The sequence below is a fragment of the Lactuca saligna genome, chromosome 6 (genome assembly GCF_052625555.1).
Source record: "Lactuca saligna cultivar CGN05327 chromosome 6, ASM5262555v1, whole genome shotgun sequence".
NCBI lineage: Eukaryota > Viridiplantae > Streptophyta > Magnoliopsida > Asterales > Asteraceae > Lactuca > Lactuca saligna.
Window position 1 is genome coordinate 10474030 of NC_136422.1, and position 16244 is coordinate 10490273.

Here is a 16244-nt window from a genome sequence, read left to right on the forward strand (position 1 = left end):
ATGGTCCTTTACCTTACCCTACATTTATAATAAATACCTCACCTTTACTTCAATGCGGTATAAATGAATACCGCTACGATAAAATCAAAATAATATAACTATATTTACATTTATAGTCCTTTAACTTACCCTGCATTTACAATAAATATCCTATCTTTATTTTTGTGCGGTGTAAATGAATATCACTACCATCAAATCAAAACTCGAAAATCTGCACTCAGGATCATGCTACTCTCATGTATCATTTTTCTCATTTTGTCTATCCAATTGTTCCGATGCCATTCAACCCAAATAGACCATGCTACTCTCAGGTCGAATACATACCAATAATAGTTATGGGCTTAGACATCTAATCCAACACTTTTTACCTCAAAGGAGCTGGAAATGCAACACAACTTTAGGCTGTTCCTGCTTCTTCTTGAACTCCCAAGCTTCTTTCTCCTTCTGAAGCTTCACAACCACCAAAATACACAAAAATGGCTCAAGAACACTCCAACAATGTTAGGGTTTCGAATTAGGGCTTTATGGACAAAGGGAGACGATGAGGGAGGCCACAATGGGGGTGTTAAGGCATTTAAATAGGGTGCAAACCCTTAAAAATAGGGTTTCATCCAGACTGGCCTACTCGTTGAGTCAGGGCATCTGACTTGGCAAGTAGGTCCTTCCACCCGTGTCCAATTTTAATCTCTACTCGACGAGTTGGGGCCTCCAACTCGTCGATTCCCATAGTACATATGCAAGAGTTTATATTTAAATTACGTACCAGGAACCGGGCGCTACAGTGTGAAAACACAAATGCAAGTTGTTATGTCTTTTTTGGCTGAGAATGACTATATCTGTAACATCCCCAATTTCCAACTCCAAAAATTTCAATTATGATATAACGATTTAGAAAACATTTATCATAAAACATCACCAGGTCATATCATTTCATAAAACCATAATCTCATGTCTGAAAATCATATCATAAAAGTAGTAACAATGTCAGAGTAATTTCCCAAGAAATCTCATAAGGCGGAATCCCATGTGTGTATGATGTGCAGCTACCGCGCTGGCTCCTTCCCCTTCGCTGAAGAGGTACCTGAAACAAACTGAAAAATGTAAGCACGAAGCTTAGTGAGTTCACCCATCTTATCACATACCATACAATCATATAGCATACATACTGTCGGGCAATTCCGGGGTGCCCAACCTACCCTGTACAACCATTATGGGGTGCTGACCTACCCAAGTCAAACCATCATGGGGTGCCGACCTACCCATGTCAATCCATTTTGGGGTGCTAACCTACCCATGTCGAGCCATTCTAGGGCGCTGACCTACCATTCGGTCCTACAACCGAACCTCGGGGACTGTTCCACCCCTACTGCTACTATCACATATATCATAACATAAACATACTATCAGACATATATGGGGTGTCTGAACTACCCTTCGGTCCTATCAATCGAACTTAGGGACTATTCCTCTCCTACTACCACTATCACATATAACATATCATGCCAAGATATAAGCATATCTTAACATACTGTCAGACATATATGGGCTGTCCGACCTACCCTTCGGTCCTAACAACCGAACTCTACTAATATCACGTATAACATATCATGTCAGCATTTAACATATCAAGTAGTAGCAACCCTAGATGAATGTAACAAAGACAATCATCTATCATACAACTCTTACTGGTGGGACAACATTGTGGCCGTAGACCCACCGCTACCGGAAGGTAACTCACCTCGTAATGTTGACTGCTGAAAAGATGATCGGCAGATGTCTGACTGCTGCTCCGGTGATCCTCCGGTTACAAATCCATAAAACACTTAATCATACACTGATAAGTACTCTTAGGGAAAAATGACTATTTTACCCCTGACCAAGTCAAAGTCAAAGTCAAATTCCAGTTGAACCGACTCGTCGATTTGGGCCGCCAACTCGTCGAGTCCCTATCCTTTCATCCGTCCTTCTTCACGCATCTACTCGTCGAGTTTGGCAACGACTCAACGAGTTCTCCTTCTAAAACAACCCCGAATGAACCTTCATCCGACTCACCGAGTTGTATGAACAACTCGTCGAGTTCATATACATCCTATGCACAAGTCCTGCCCTTGACTCGCCGAGTTGTATGAACAACTTGTCGAGTCCAACAACTCATCGAGTTCATCTTCGAAAGTTAGGAGATTGCCTTGGACTCGTCGAGTCTGTTCATACACTCGTCGAGTCCTATGATTTCCAGGTCTGTGGCTAAGTCCAATGTGTTGGGTCACTCCCCGGACCCCTCTAAGACCACTCTAACACTCATTGGGTTCCTTCGAACCATAACAGAAAAGGGAAGTCAAGCCATGGACTCACCGAGTCCCAAGAATGACTCACCGAGTCGAGAATGACCAAGTCTCATTTCTTGATTTCTGATGTACAACACTTGACCAAAAGATAGATCTAGGCTTCTAGATTGATCTAGCACGTAAAGTTATAAACTTTACGTGCATGCATGGGACTATGAGCTCAAATGGCCCTAAATGAGACTCTTAAGATGCATGGGGCTCTCTAAGGCCCCAAAATTAGTAACTTTCTACCTTGTAACCCCTTAAAGACCTTGGATCTGGAGTCTTAGCCCCCAACCATGCTTACACTCATGATTGGTCACCAAGAATGGCTCCTAAAATCCCTAAATCACCCCAAAAAGGATCTAAAACATGACAGAGCAAGGTATCAACTTTATACCTCTAAAAGAACTGTAGAGGGTGCACAAACTCGAACTCCTCTGGCCTCCTCTTGATTCCTCAAGCCTTTCTATTCCTTCTTATGTTCCAAGATCACCAAAAACCACCACAAAGGCCTTAGATCTTTACACAAACGATTAGGGTTTGTTATGGAGAGTTCTGAGAGCAATAGGGACGAAGGGAGGCTGAATGAGATGTTTAAATAAGGTGAAATCCCTCAGATTAGGGTTTTAATAAAACAAAACATGCTCGCTGAGTCAGTCTACCGACTCGTCGAGTAGGTCACTTAAAATGTTCGCGGGTCCCGACTCTACCCGACGAGTTGGGCCTCCAACTCGTCGAGTCCCAGAGAAAAACAGAAAATATACTTTGAATTAAGTGTGTACCATGAATCGGGTGCTACAATTCTCCCCCACTTATTTTAGACTTCGTCCTCGAAGTCTGCTGCTCGATCCTGAAAAAGATCTGGGTAATGCTCCATCATCTCGTCCTTCGGCTCCCACGTCCATGATCCTTTTCGATGTTGCCATTGCACCTTCACCAGCTCGAACTTCTTGTTCCTCAAACCCTTCGACTTTCCGGTCAAGGATTGCCACATGCCGCTCAATGTAATTTAGGTTGTCATCCACTTGAATATCCTACAAAGGTACCACTACCGAGTCATCCACCAAGCACTTCATCAATTGGGAGACATGGAACGTACTGTAAATCTGACTAAGTTTGGCCGGTAGATCCAGCCGATATTCCACCTTGCCCACCCGGGCTATAACCCTGAAAGGTCCAATATACCTGGGGCCCGACTTGCCCTGCTTCCTGAATCGAATAATGCCCTTCCATGGCGACACCTTCAGGAGGACCATATCTCCGACCTGGAACTCCAGGTCCGAGCGGTGCTTGTCGACATAACTTTTCTGCCGACTATGAGCATTCTGAAGCTTGCTCTTGACCTGCTGAATCCTCTATGTCATCTTGAGCACCACTTCGGTGCTTCCCATGACCCTGGCCCACCTCACTCCAACATATCAGGGTACTGCACTTCCTCCCGTATAACATCTCAAATTGAGGATGATCGATACTCGTGTGGTAGCTTTTGTTGTAGGAGAACTCAACTAATGGAAGATAGGCATCCCAACTACCACCAAAGTTTAACACGCACGCCCGCAACATATCCTCTAGTGTCTGGATGGTCCGCTCGCTCTGCCTATCCTTCTGCGGGTGAAAAGCGGTCCTAAAGTGTAGACGAGTACCCAACTTGTCGTGGAATTTCTTCCAAAATCTGGAAGTAAACCGCACATATCTATCAGAAATCATGGAGACTGGCACTCCATGCCGAGCCACCACCTCTCGATTGTAGATGTCGGCCAGCTTCTCGGCCAATATACTCTCCTGGATTGGTATGAAATGGGCACTCTTGGCCAATCGATCCACGATGACCCTTATGGAATCTACTCCCCACGCGGTCCTGGGAAGTTTGGTGATGAAATCCATGGTAATATCTTCTCATTTCCACATGGGAATATCTAACGGTTGCATCTTGCCCTGTGGCCTCTGGTGCTCGGCCTTGACCTTCCTGTAGGTCAAGCACCACTCCACATACCATGCTACATCTCGCTTCATGCAGGGCCATCAATAGTCAAGATGAAGATCTCTATACATCTTCGTCGCCCCGGGATGAATGGAGAATCGGGAACCTAGCACACACCCTCGTGGTATGGAACCCACACTATGAGGTGTAGTGTCAATAACCCTTGTCTATCATAGTCGAAGGAAGAAACCTGGCCCACTATACGTTCACTCTTCTGATGTTCCTCCTTCATAGCCTCCTATTGGGCCTATCAGATCTGCTCTAACAGTGGAGTCACTACTGTCATCCGCATGCAAAAGTCTCTGATCGGCGCTTCCTTACGACTAAGCGCATCGGCCACTACATTGGCCTTCCCCGCGTGGTAAAGGATCTCACAATCATAATCCTTCACAACATCTAACCACCGACGCTCCCTCATGTTCAGATTTGACTGATGTATGAGGTATATTAGACTCTTATGGTCCATGTAGATGATACATCGAACCCCATAGAGATAGTGTCGCCAAATCTTGAGGGCGAAGACAACCGCCCCCAACTCCAAATCGTGCGTCAAGTAGTTCGCCTCGTGGGGCTTCAACTGCCTCGAGGCATAGGCCATGACATGCCCTCTTTGCATCAATATCGCGCCCAAACCCGAAATAGACGTGTCACAGTATACAACAAAATCCTCTATGCCCTCTGGTAGGGCTAAGATTAGTGCCTCACACAATCTCTATCTTAGTGTCTCGAACGTTGCCCGCTGCTCAGGCCACCAGCAAAAGACTCTGACCTTATTCGTTAGTCGAGTAAATGGTATGGCTATCTTGGAGAAATCCTAGATGAATCTCCAATAGTAGCCGGCTAATCCCAGGAAAATCTGAATCTCAGATGGAGACTTCGGAACCTCCCATCTCATCACGGCCTCCACCTTGGTCGGGTCAGCCAAAATACCGTTCTTGTTGACAAGGTGCCTAATAAATTGCACCTTACGCAACCAGAACTCACACTTGGAGAACTTGACGTACAAGCTCTCCCTACTCATAGTATCTAAAACCTCTCGCAGATGCTCGTCATGTTGCTCCTGCGTCTTGGAGTAAATCGGGCTATCATCAATAAAAACTATCACAGACCGATACAGCATCGGTCTGTACACGCGGTTCATGAGGTCCATGAACACGACGGTCGCATTGGTGAGCCCGAAGGGCATCACCACGAACTCCTAATGGCCATAGCTAGTCCGAAAAGTAGTCTTCTAAATATCCTCATCTCTAACCCCCATCTGATGATAGCCTAACCGCAAGTCTATTTTGTAAAACCAAGATGCTCCTTAAAGTTGGTCAAACAAGTCATATATCCTCGGAAGTGGGTAACGGTTCTTCACCGTTACCTTGTTTAACTCCCGATAGTCTATACACATCCGATGCGACCTGTCTTTCTTCTTCACAAACAGAATTGGGGCTCCCTAGGGTGAACTACTCAGTCTAATGAATCCCTTTTCTAACAGTTCCTGCAGCTGCGTAGACAACTCCTGCATCTCAGGAGGATCCAACCGATACGGTGCCTTGGCTATCGGAGCCGCACCAGGGACTAGGTCGATCCTGAACTCTACCTGCCTCTCCGGAGCTACCCAAGACAACTCCTCAGGGAATACATCCGCAAACTCTCATACCACGAGCACATCGTCCACCGTCGCCTTACCCACTTCCCGAGTATTCATAACATAAGTGACAAATCCTGTGCAACCATGCTGAAGGTAGCGCCTAGCTCTCGCTACTGAACATAGAGCTAGCCCTCGCTGTGGCCACTCGCCCCAAACCACCAGCTCTCCCCCACTTAGGGTCCTGATCCGCACCAACTGTTGTGCGCAGTCAATCACTTCCCCATTGGGGCTTAGCCAATCCATACCAATAATAACCTTGTTCCCCCGTAAAGGTATGGGAACCAGATCTACCAGGTAACGCTCCTCGAACAGCCTCAAAACACAATCTCGGTAGACCTTTGATGCTCGCACTGATTAGTCGTCCGCAATCTCAACCTCCAAAGGGCAATCCAACATGCCTGAAGACTCAGGAAACTTCTTGTTGAGCGCAAGAGAGACAAACTATCGGGTAGAACCCGAATCAAACAATACTTGAACTGGAATACCATTCACATGGAACAGTCCTAAACAAAGCACATACACATCAATATCATATGCATCATATAAATAAAAACCAGAGAGAAGGAATCATACCCATCACCACATCGGGTGCGGCGCATGCCTCCTCGGTATTCAACTGGAAGGCCCAACTCTTCACTACTGGAGCCCCTGTCTTGCCCTACTGGCTATCCGTAATCCGTAGGGTTACTGGAGCTGGCACCTTCACTGGCACTGCTGTTGCTGTCAACTAGGGGAAATTGGCCTTTTTATGGCCCCTCTGGTTGCAGTGGAAACACAACAACTCGGATATCTGAACAGTAGGTATAGGGGCATTACAATCCCTGTTGAAGTGCCCCGTCTTGGCGCACTTGTAGCAGCCTGACGATCCTAACCTACAAGCTCCCTCATGTGGGCTACCGCATTTCCTGCAGCGGCCATGTCCCGACTGACCTTTCGGCCTAGTGTCTGATCCCTTGGGCTTCTTCTCTGAAGCCCCAGTCACCTGTCCCTCATCGGCCTTCCTCTTATGAATGTGATCCAAATCAATCTCTCTCTCCCTTTCCCTGGCAATCATGGACTACAGGGTGGGACAAACTGAAAAGCTGACATGCTCCCGAATATCGGCTCGCAACATGTCGTGATAGCGGGTCCTCCTCATATCCTCGTCTCCCGCATATTGGGGAACCGATAAATCCATCTCTCGGAACTTAGCGGTGATCTCTACCGCTGTCTCAGTTGTCTGCCTCATATCCAGGAACTCCCGGGCCAACTGTTAAAGCTCCACCGCAGGTGCAAACTCAGCCTTGAACCGGGTCACAAAATTCAGCCATGTCATAGCCTCAATAGTCGAGGCTCCCAGAGAGTAACCAACCGATTCCCACCAATCCCTGGCCCTTTCCCTCAAGTATCCTGTTGCATATCGTACCTTCGACCCCTCGGGGCAGAAGCTGGTCAACTGTACAGATTCAATGTCTGAAATCCACCGTCTGGAAACAATGGGGTCCTTCGCCCCATGGAAATCCGGCGCACCACTTCCCCTGAAGTCCTTAAAGGATAGTGTGTGTGATCCTAACTGGCTGGTCGCCATGTTACTCCTGAACGCCCTGAGGCGATCCTCCATCATCTCTACTATCCCTTCCTTTATCGACCCAAAGATAACCGGGGTCGCATCAAGGACACCTCTAGTAATCTCTGATGCGATAAACTCGCATAGCCTCTCATCCATTGGTTCGGAACCCGAACCCGAACCTGATCCCTCTCCTGAACTGCCAACTGTTGGTCTAGGGCGTAGTACCACCATTCTGCAAACACATAATGATAATCGTCAGAAACACTGATATATCTAGAGGGATCACATCTACCACAAGTTCCCTGGTCTTGTCTCATCTTTCCTTGACTTAAGTACGGATCCTCTACTTTCCGTAGTACGGGCTCATACTACCTTCCACATCTATCCGTACTTTCCTCAATAACTGCCTTGACTCCATCAAGTCCCTTCTACTACTACTCTTCTCTGCTACTCTCATCCTAGGCTTACCATAGGGAAATCTCTGACTCCAATCAGTCCTCAGCTGCTGAAGGCCTCTTCGCAATGCCAATTAGCTACCACCTAAATACTATAACATGCAACGAGGCTCGGATAATCCTTCGAGTAAAGGACTCATCCCTACCATGGTTAAGACTCAGACAAGAGCTATGCAATAGGGTCAAATCTAATACTATAAGATTATTCAACCCTGATTGCATGTGACTTTAACGTATTCACCTAATAGCTAACTCCCATTACTCAAAGTCCCGTAAAGCAAAAAGCAAGCAACATTCAGACAAAAAGGGAACAAACTCAAGCAATTCTATTCACATAACAAGAATCTGTACTAGCATGCAATGTAAGCTCATATAATTAGGCATACCTAAACAGGCTATCCTATCTCTGTCTAATCAACACTATCATGCGGCTCAAAGCACATATAACAGGCACCTAAGGCATCCTTCCTAGATCCTTAGTCCTAATCTAGCATGCTGATCTACTAGCTGATAATCATAACATAAACTTGTATGAGTACTTTGGGGAAAACTTACCTGAGCTCGGTCGGTCGCGCACATCACACACCTTGTTCTCTCTCAAAACTCTTTAACTTAGATTTTAGAAAACCATTTTCATTGTAAAAATCTTTTAATCCCTCGGTTTGAGTCTAGACACTCCCGAGGGTGTGTCCGAATCCCTCAAACCAAGGCTCTGATACCAACTTGTAACATCCATAATTTCTGAGTCCAAAAATTTCAATTTTGATAATAACAATTTAGAAAACATTTATCATAAAACATCGTTGTGTCATATCATTTCATAAAACCATAATCTCATGTCTGAAAATCATATCATAAAAGTAGTAACAATGTCATAGTACAATCCTAAGACATCTCATAAGGCGGAATCCCAAGTGTGTATGATGTGCAGCTACCGCGCCAGCTCCTTCCCCTTCGTTGAAGAGGTACCTGAAACAAAACTACAAACCGTAAGCATGAAGCTTAGTGATTTCCCCCATCTTACCACATACCATACAATCATATAGCATACATACTGTAGGACAATTATGGGGTGCCCGACCTACCGGGTACGGCCATTCTGAGGTGCCGACCTACCCGTGTCAAGCCATTATGGGGTGCCGACCTACCCATGTCAAACCATTTTGGGGTACTGACCTACCCATGTCGAGCCATTCTGGGGCGCTGACCAACCCTTCGGTGCTACAACCAAACCTCGAGGACTATTCCACCCCTTACTGCTACTATCACTTATATCATAACATAAACATACTATCAGACATATATGGGGTGTCTGAACTACCCTTTGGTCCTATCAACCGAACATGGAGACTATTCCCCTCCTACTACCACTATCACATATAAACATATCTTAACATACTGTCAGACATATCTGGGGTGTCCGACCTACCCTTCGGTCCTAACAACAGAACTCTACTAATATCACATATAACATATCATGCCAGCATTTAACATATCAAGTAGTAGCAAACCTATATGAATATCACAAAGACAATCATCTAACATACAAATCATACTGGTAGGCCGGCATTGTGGCCGTAGACCCACCGCTACCGAAGGTAACTCACCTCGTAAGGCTGACTGCTGAAAACCTGATCGACAGATGTCTGAGTGCTGCTCCGATGATCCTCCGGCTATAAATCCATAAAACACTTAATCATACACTGATAACTACTCTTATGGAAAAATGACTATTTTACCTTGATGTTCACAAAAGTACCCACTAATTTTATAATTTATAACCTAACTAACTTAACTAACTAAAATGCACCTAGGCAGTGTACCTAGTTGAATTATAGAATAGTTAGGTAAGTCGGGTGTCGATCGTAGGGAATAATGTTTACTAATTAATCTATCTACTACTAAATTAACCTAATTACTAACAAAGGAAGGGTTTTTATCTAATTTTGCAAGTTTAGATGAACTTAATTCTTTAACACAAACTCAATAAATAAACAAAACAATTTTGTTGGTTTGAATCCGCTTTCACTCAATGGTTATACATTAGATATAACTATTACAGTTAGTTACCAATTAATGAAGTATTATCAATTTAGTTCTAAATCTACTAATTATTAATCAATTCATGTAAATCTATGTATGGTCACATAATAGTTAACACATAATCAATTATTAAATGAGATTGGAGCCATGTAAGATTGATTAATCAAAACACAATTACAGTCATAATATGAGTTTTCTAGCACAACTCAATTCAATGATTCAATAACTTATCTAAGATTGGTTTGATCTTAGCTCTAATAAACTAGTGTTCATTGGATTATTAGGTATTCAAATTCATGCAGATTTGTATTCACTAACTACACAGAACAAGAATTTAAAAGAATCAAATATTTAATTTAAGCACACGAGGTAAAATCAATCAACACAAGCATATTACCAACAAGTAAAGTCAAATCTAATGCATTAAAACCATGAGTTCCAGCTTCATCTAGCTAACAGAAGCAGCTAGATTTAGTTGGGCATACTAACAACTCAACAAACAAAAACCATAATCAAAGATATTTTTAAGTGTATCAATCTATAAACCAATTTATGAACTTCTTCTTCCTTGGTGTTAAAACCAACTTCCAGATCTTCTCTTCCTCTGATTTTCATCTCTAGGAACCCTTCTAAGCCAGCCAAAAGTCTTTCTTTTCGTAATGGTCAAAGGTATTTATAATATCTTGAAATTTACCGTTCACGTCATGAGAATGTAAGTCTCACGTTGTGAACTTCGAGATAATTGTGTTCGGCAAGGATTCCTTCACCCGAATGCTTATCTTCTAGAATTTCCTACTCACTTCGTGGCATCCAACTTCCTCACGTTGTGAGCACGGTTTTTGCTGACTTTTTCATCCTTATTTTCACCAAGCCCCCCAAAGTTCCAAGTATTGTCACTTTTGGTCCCTTTCTTTGAAAATACTTCTATTTGGCTGCACATAACAATTTATCCTTATAAGTACAATAATTCTATGCAAATAACCAAAATATTTATAAAAATTTAGATCAATATTGCCTAAAAATTTGTATAGATATGGCAATATCAAAATACCCCACACTTAGGCTTTGCTTGCCCTCAAGCAAATCTACTTATTTAAACTTAAACCTTCATCACTAGCATGACATAGAACAATCCAATTCCAGCTCAGCCATTATGCCAAGACCTCAACACATGCATTTGTGTCTAAAATTTTTCCTAGTAACCCCTCTCAATTTTAAATACTCACAATCCTCATAAACACTTGCCCATTTCTTTTGAAAAATGCTCATTTTATGCAACCCTCCGAATCCATCCCCAAAAGATACCACAACTTTTTAGAAGATACCACATCTTGGAGCTCTTGAATTCTTATTTTCTTTGATGTTTGATCTTTGACTTCTTTGAATTCACTTCTTTCATGATTTTTGGCATCTTTAACTTTCAACTTTTAGAATTTTGATCTTTTGATCTTCAAACTTTGATACTTTTATGCTCCAAAATTCTTCAATTTCTTTACTTTTGGTAATTTCTCTCTCTTCTTTTTACATGTATCTCACTTTTTTATATCACTCAAAAACATATATGCTTAAGCAGGGGTGCTTAACTTCAACCTTTATTGGTTAAGACATATCTTTCCTGGATACATTTCAGGTTTAGGTTGCTAAACATATTGCATTCTTCAACATAAGTAGGGTTATGTTTTTGTTTCATGATTTCACTAAAATAAGGGAAGCCACAAATGCATTATAACATGTATTGGCTCAACTAAACATTTGAGATCTTATCGGATCATCCCATAGCAATACTAACAACTGCAACTCGAATTATTACTACTAGATCCAATTAATAAAAAATTTTAAAATTTTAAAATTTACCAAATTTTCTAGATAATATAAATTTACCAAATTTTCTAGAAATTTACTTTTTCTACCCCCTATCCCACACTTATTACATACAATGCCCTCATTGTATGCATAAAATGAATTAAAATTAAGAAAAAGGGAGAAAAATGAACAAACTCCCCTGGGATAGTGGCGTGGTCATCTCCAAAAGTGTGGTTGAAATATGCATCTCGAATATTGGACCTCCTCAAAAACAAGAACTTGGATTTGAACTTGCGAATATTCGAGATGCATACTTCAACCACACTTTTGGAGATGATCACGCCACTATCCCAGGGGAGTTTGTTCATTTTTCTTCATACAAAGTTTTCAAACCAGCAAATCACAACCAAACAAAATAAAAACTAATAAATAAGAACAACTAGCGATCAATCATCCTCCTCCTCATCCTGAGCTCCACTAGTGCCCGCCCTATCTCCTCCTTGTCCACGGTACTTTGTCCACCTCGGGCGAATTGGGTAATGATACCCTAGGTGAGGAGGCTACCCCACATAGAAATGTTGAACCATGTTCTCCATAGTCCCTCCAATCCAGTTAACACTCAAAGAGAGTTGATCGAAATACCCAGTCATATCATCCCCAATATGTGATCCTACCATGGGTGCGGGTGGATGCAATGGCTGCCCTCTCTCTCCTTTTCCTCTCACGTTCCTCTGCCTTGGCCTTTGTTGTGGTTCGGGTTGGTCACACTGCTGCTCACCACCCTCATCATCCGACTCCACAATACCCCAGTGGGTTCCAAAATTTTGGACCACCCGCATGGTCTCCAAGTACCCCATGCAAAACTCATGACCATCCATGCGGGTCATGGAACGAGTGATATAGGGAACTAATAACCCATACAATCGGGCCAACCGGGTAATGAATTGCCCTCCACAAATAGGGCTCCCAGGGAGAGAACTGGCAGCAAAGCCAGCCAAGAAGCATGCTAAAAAGTAAGGAATGTTGCAACACACTCCCGGCTGTAAATTGCACCATAAAAAAAAGATTTTGCTTTGTCACTTTGTCCCCATGCCATATATGATTAACTAAGAAAGTGACCAGTCGGTGGAGTAGACGGTGAATAGGAGAGCGAATGCTGGTCTTGGGGGACACTCCAGAATTGAATATCCTGGAGGCAATACTATGCCAAAAATCATAACCAGTGACACCATCAACATAACTTCGAGCTGCCTCCCTAAAAAAATGTCACACTCGGGAGTCATTGCCTCTTGGGGATTATAAATCCCAACCCTCCACGAAAACTCCACAAGGCTACATTCCCGTTACTCCCCCCAAGATGAAATACCAGTGCTTGCGGATACCGTGGATCTTGGACATTCTCGTGGAATGTCACCGTGGAGAAAAACTCCACAAAAAATTCTCTATAAACTTGCTCTTGAACTTGGAAAAGATTTTTGCCACCCCGTGCAAGTAAAAGAAAAACATCCCCAATAAAATACTTTGGTAAAAAATGGGGACATCCTCTCCACGATTCCAACCTCCCTCAAGCGTGTCCAGTTTATGGTGGGAGAGACTGCAATCTCGCGGTTGTATAACCACCCCAATCTGTTATTCCATCGGGTCAAAACTCCTTGAGAAATTGAAGTTGGGAAAGTATAAAACGGATGTAAACCCGCCACTCCAATAGGCACCTCCCTTCTAGGACCTATTTATGCAAAAACAAACAACAAACACAGCCAAAAGAAACAACCCCTAAGATTAGAAATAAAAGAAACAGAAAACTGTCCAGTCCAGAAATCACATCGTGAATTCCTAGGTAATCACGTCGTGAGTTCATCAGCGATGTCACATTCTGTTTAGTTATTGTACAAATCGGCCAATAGAATGCTTGGGGTTTACTCCTATGTTACTTTTGACCATAAATCATCTACATTCCAAGGTTATTTCACGAATTTTAGGGCATATTTTCTACATTTCATCTAACTAACAAACCCTAAACCTAGGTTCAACTATTAGAGAAGAATTAAACTTAATAATTAAGAATAATTACCTAATATTGAAGTATTACGTAAGCAAAAAAGGAAAATATAGTGGTTGTCGGCCAATATCGAACGGAGGGGACCAGATGCCTCTTTCACTTCGTGAGGAATAAACAAAGTGGTATGACAGACTGATTATGTATCCTTTAATCTGTGGTCCCGAGTAATTTACTACTCACGTCGTGAATCCGTAATGGATCATGTCATGAGTCCTGTCTGGACTCTAAAATTTGGCCATTTAAGTAGGAAGTGGGCTAAGGCATATATTGGGTCATTACTGAAAGTGGGAAGGCTTACAAAAAAATGATTAACATATAAAATAATCATGCCCGTATTCCATCCGAATTCACGTCGTGAACCATACGGTTCACGTCGTGAAGTATGTCTGATCATGAAATTTATTAATTTCTCCAAATTTAATTTTGTAAGACATTCAATAAGTTTTACCACTTGATTTTAATGACTCCTTACTTGGTAATTTATTATATAGATAATAATTCGGATGACATGATCGACTTCCTAAGAACTAAAAATACGCTAAAAACTAAAAAGGATAAGAAAGAAAACGCAAACCAAACTCGGGTTGCCTCCCGAGAAGTGCTTCTTTTTCAGGAGTCTTAAGCTAGACTCCATGCCTCCTACGTTGAATCATATGAAGAGTCCACCACTAGGATCTTTTGCTCCTTGAAACGCCTCTTGTATGATTGCACTCGATGAATATATGCCTTTTTAGAATTTTCCTTTTTATCCTTGATTTCATCTCCATCGAGCTTGTGTTTGATCCCTTGAATCCTTAATTTTTCATCATCTTTAAGCTCCATAGTCTCCTTCTCCTCTCTCACTACTGGACTTATTACTTTTTAAGTAACCTCCTCTTCATCACTCGACATCTCATCATCTTCCTTGCTTACCTAAGAAGTTGGATTCGTGTAGGTAATGACTTCAACTAAAAATGGAACAGATGCTCTCGGTTTTGTTCTTTAACTTGTTGCATTGTTTTGATTTCTTCTTCCATGAGCTTCTCTAATTCGTCAAGTTCATTCTCTTTATCAATGTTGAAAACCTCTTCTTGAGCATGATTCAATTGGAAACCATCTTCTATTCCAAAAATTTCCTTCTCATCCCCAACTCTCAAGGTGAGCTTGGACTCGCGTATATCAACCAGAGCTCCAGCAGTGTTAAGTAACGATCGACCAAGAATAATTGGTACATTGGGATCTTCTTTCATATCCAAAACCACAAAGTCTATTAGAAAAACGAATTTCCCAATTTTCACTAGAATATCTTCCACAATGCCCCGGGGCTATGTCACTGAACGGTTCACCATGTGAATAGTCATCTTTGTAGCCTTCAACTTCTGAATATTTAATTTTTGATAAAACGAATAAGGCATCAAATTTATGCTAGCCGCAAAATTGGCTAAAGCATAAACCATCATATTATTCCCAAACTCACATGGGAGAGTGAGTCGTCCAGGATCCCCCATCTTCTTAGGTATCTCTCCCAACACATCTTTTGAGCTTTGCTCACTTAGAATCACCTTAGAATTCTCCTTTAATTGCTAACGAGTGTCTAACAAGTCTTCTAGGAACTTAGCAAATTCTGGAACTTTTGCAAGTGAATCAATAAAAGGATTATTGATAGGAATACCCTTCAATTGCTTGATAAACTCTAGATGTTCTCTCTCTAGTGGACTAAGATTAGCTCTAGACGAGAATGGAAAAGGTGGTTTATAAGCTGGAACAGATACAAATTTCTTCTATTCAGACTGAGCCCACGACGTGAGCATAGCGGGCTCACGACGTGAACTGGGTATTTTAGCAGATTCTTCAATTTAGAGCTTTGGCTTCTTTGGCTTTGGATCGAGCTGTTGTGACTCCACTTCTAAGGCTTATAGGAACTCATAAATCGCCTCTTCTTTAATTTTATGGCCATTACGTGAGATTGGGTCTTATTTTCAGGATTTTCAGGAACATCTTCTCATTAACCAAAGTGGTAAGTTGACCAAGTTGTACTTCAAGGTTATTAATGGAGGCTTGCTGATTATTTATTAATGCTTGCTAATCTATCATCATTGTGTGATGATTCTTCATTATAGTTCTTTGTTCTTCCATTGCAGTTTCAGTAGCATCATGTCTTTTTTCTGAAGCTTCCATGAATTTCATATACATGGTTTCTAATTCTAATTTCTTCTCAACTAGTGGTTGCTCTCTTTGGTAGAAACCTCTACTAGTTTGTTTATATTTTTCTTCCTTTTGCTTCTTGTATTCATCGTAAGGCCACCACTCTTTCTTTGGTTTCCTCCAGTCTTCATCATACTTGTCCCCTTTCGAATAGCAAACTTGAGCTTTCTTGTTTCCATACTCATCCAAGTTGCAATCTTTTTT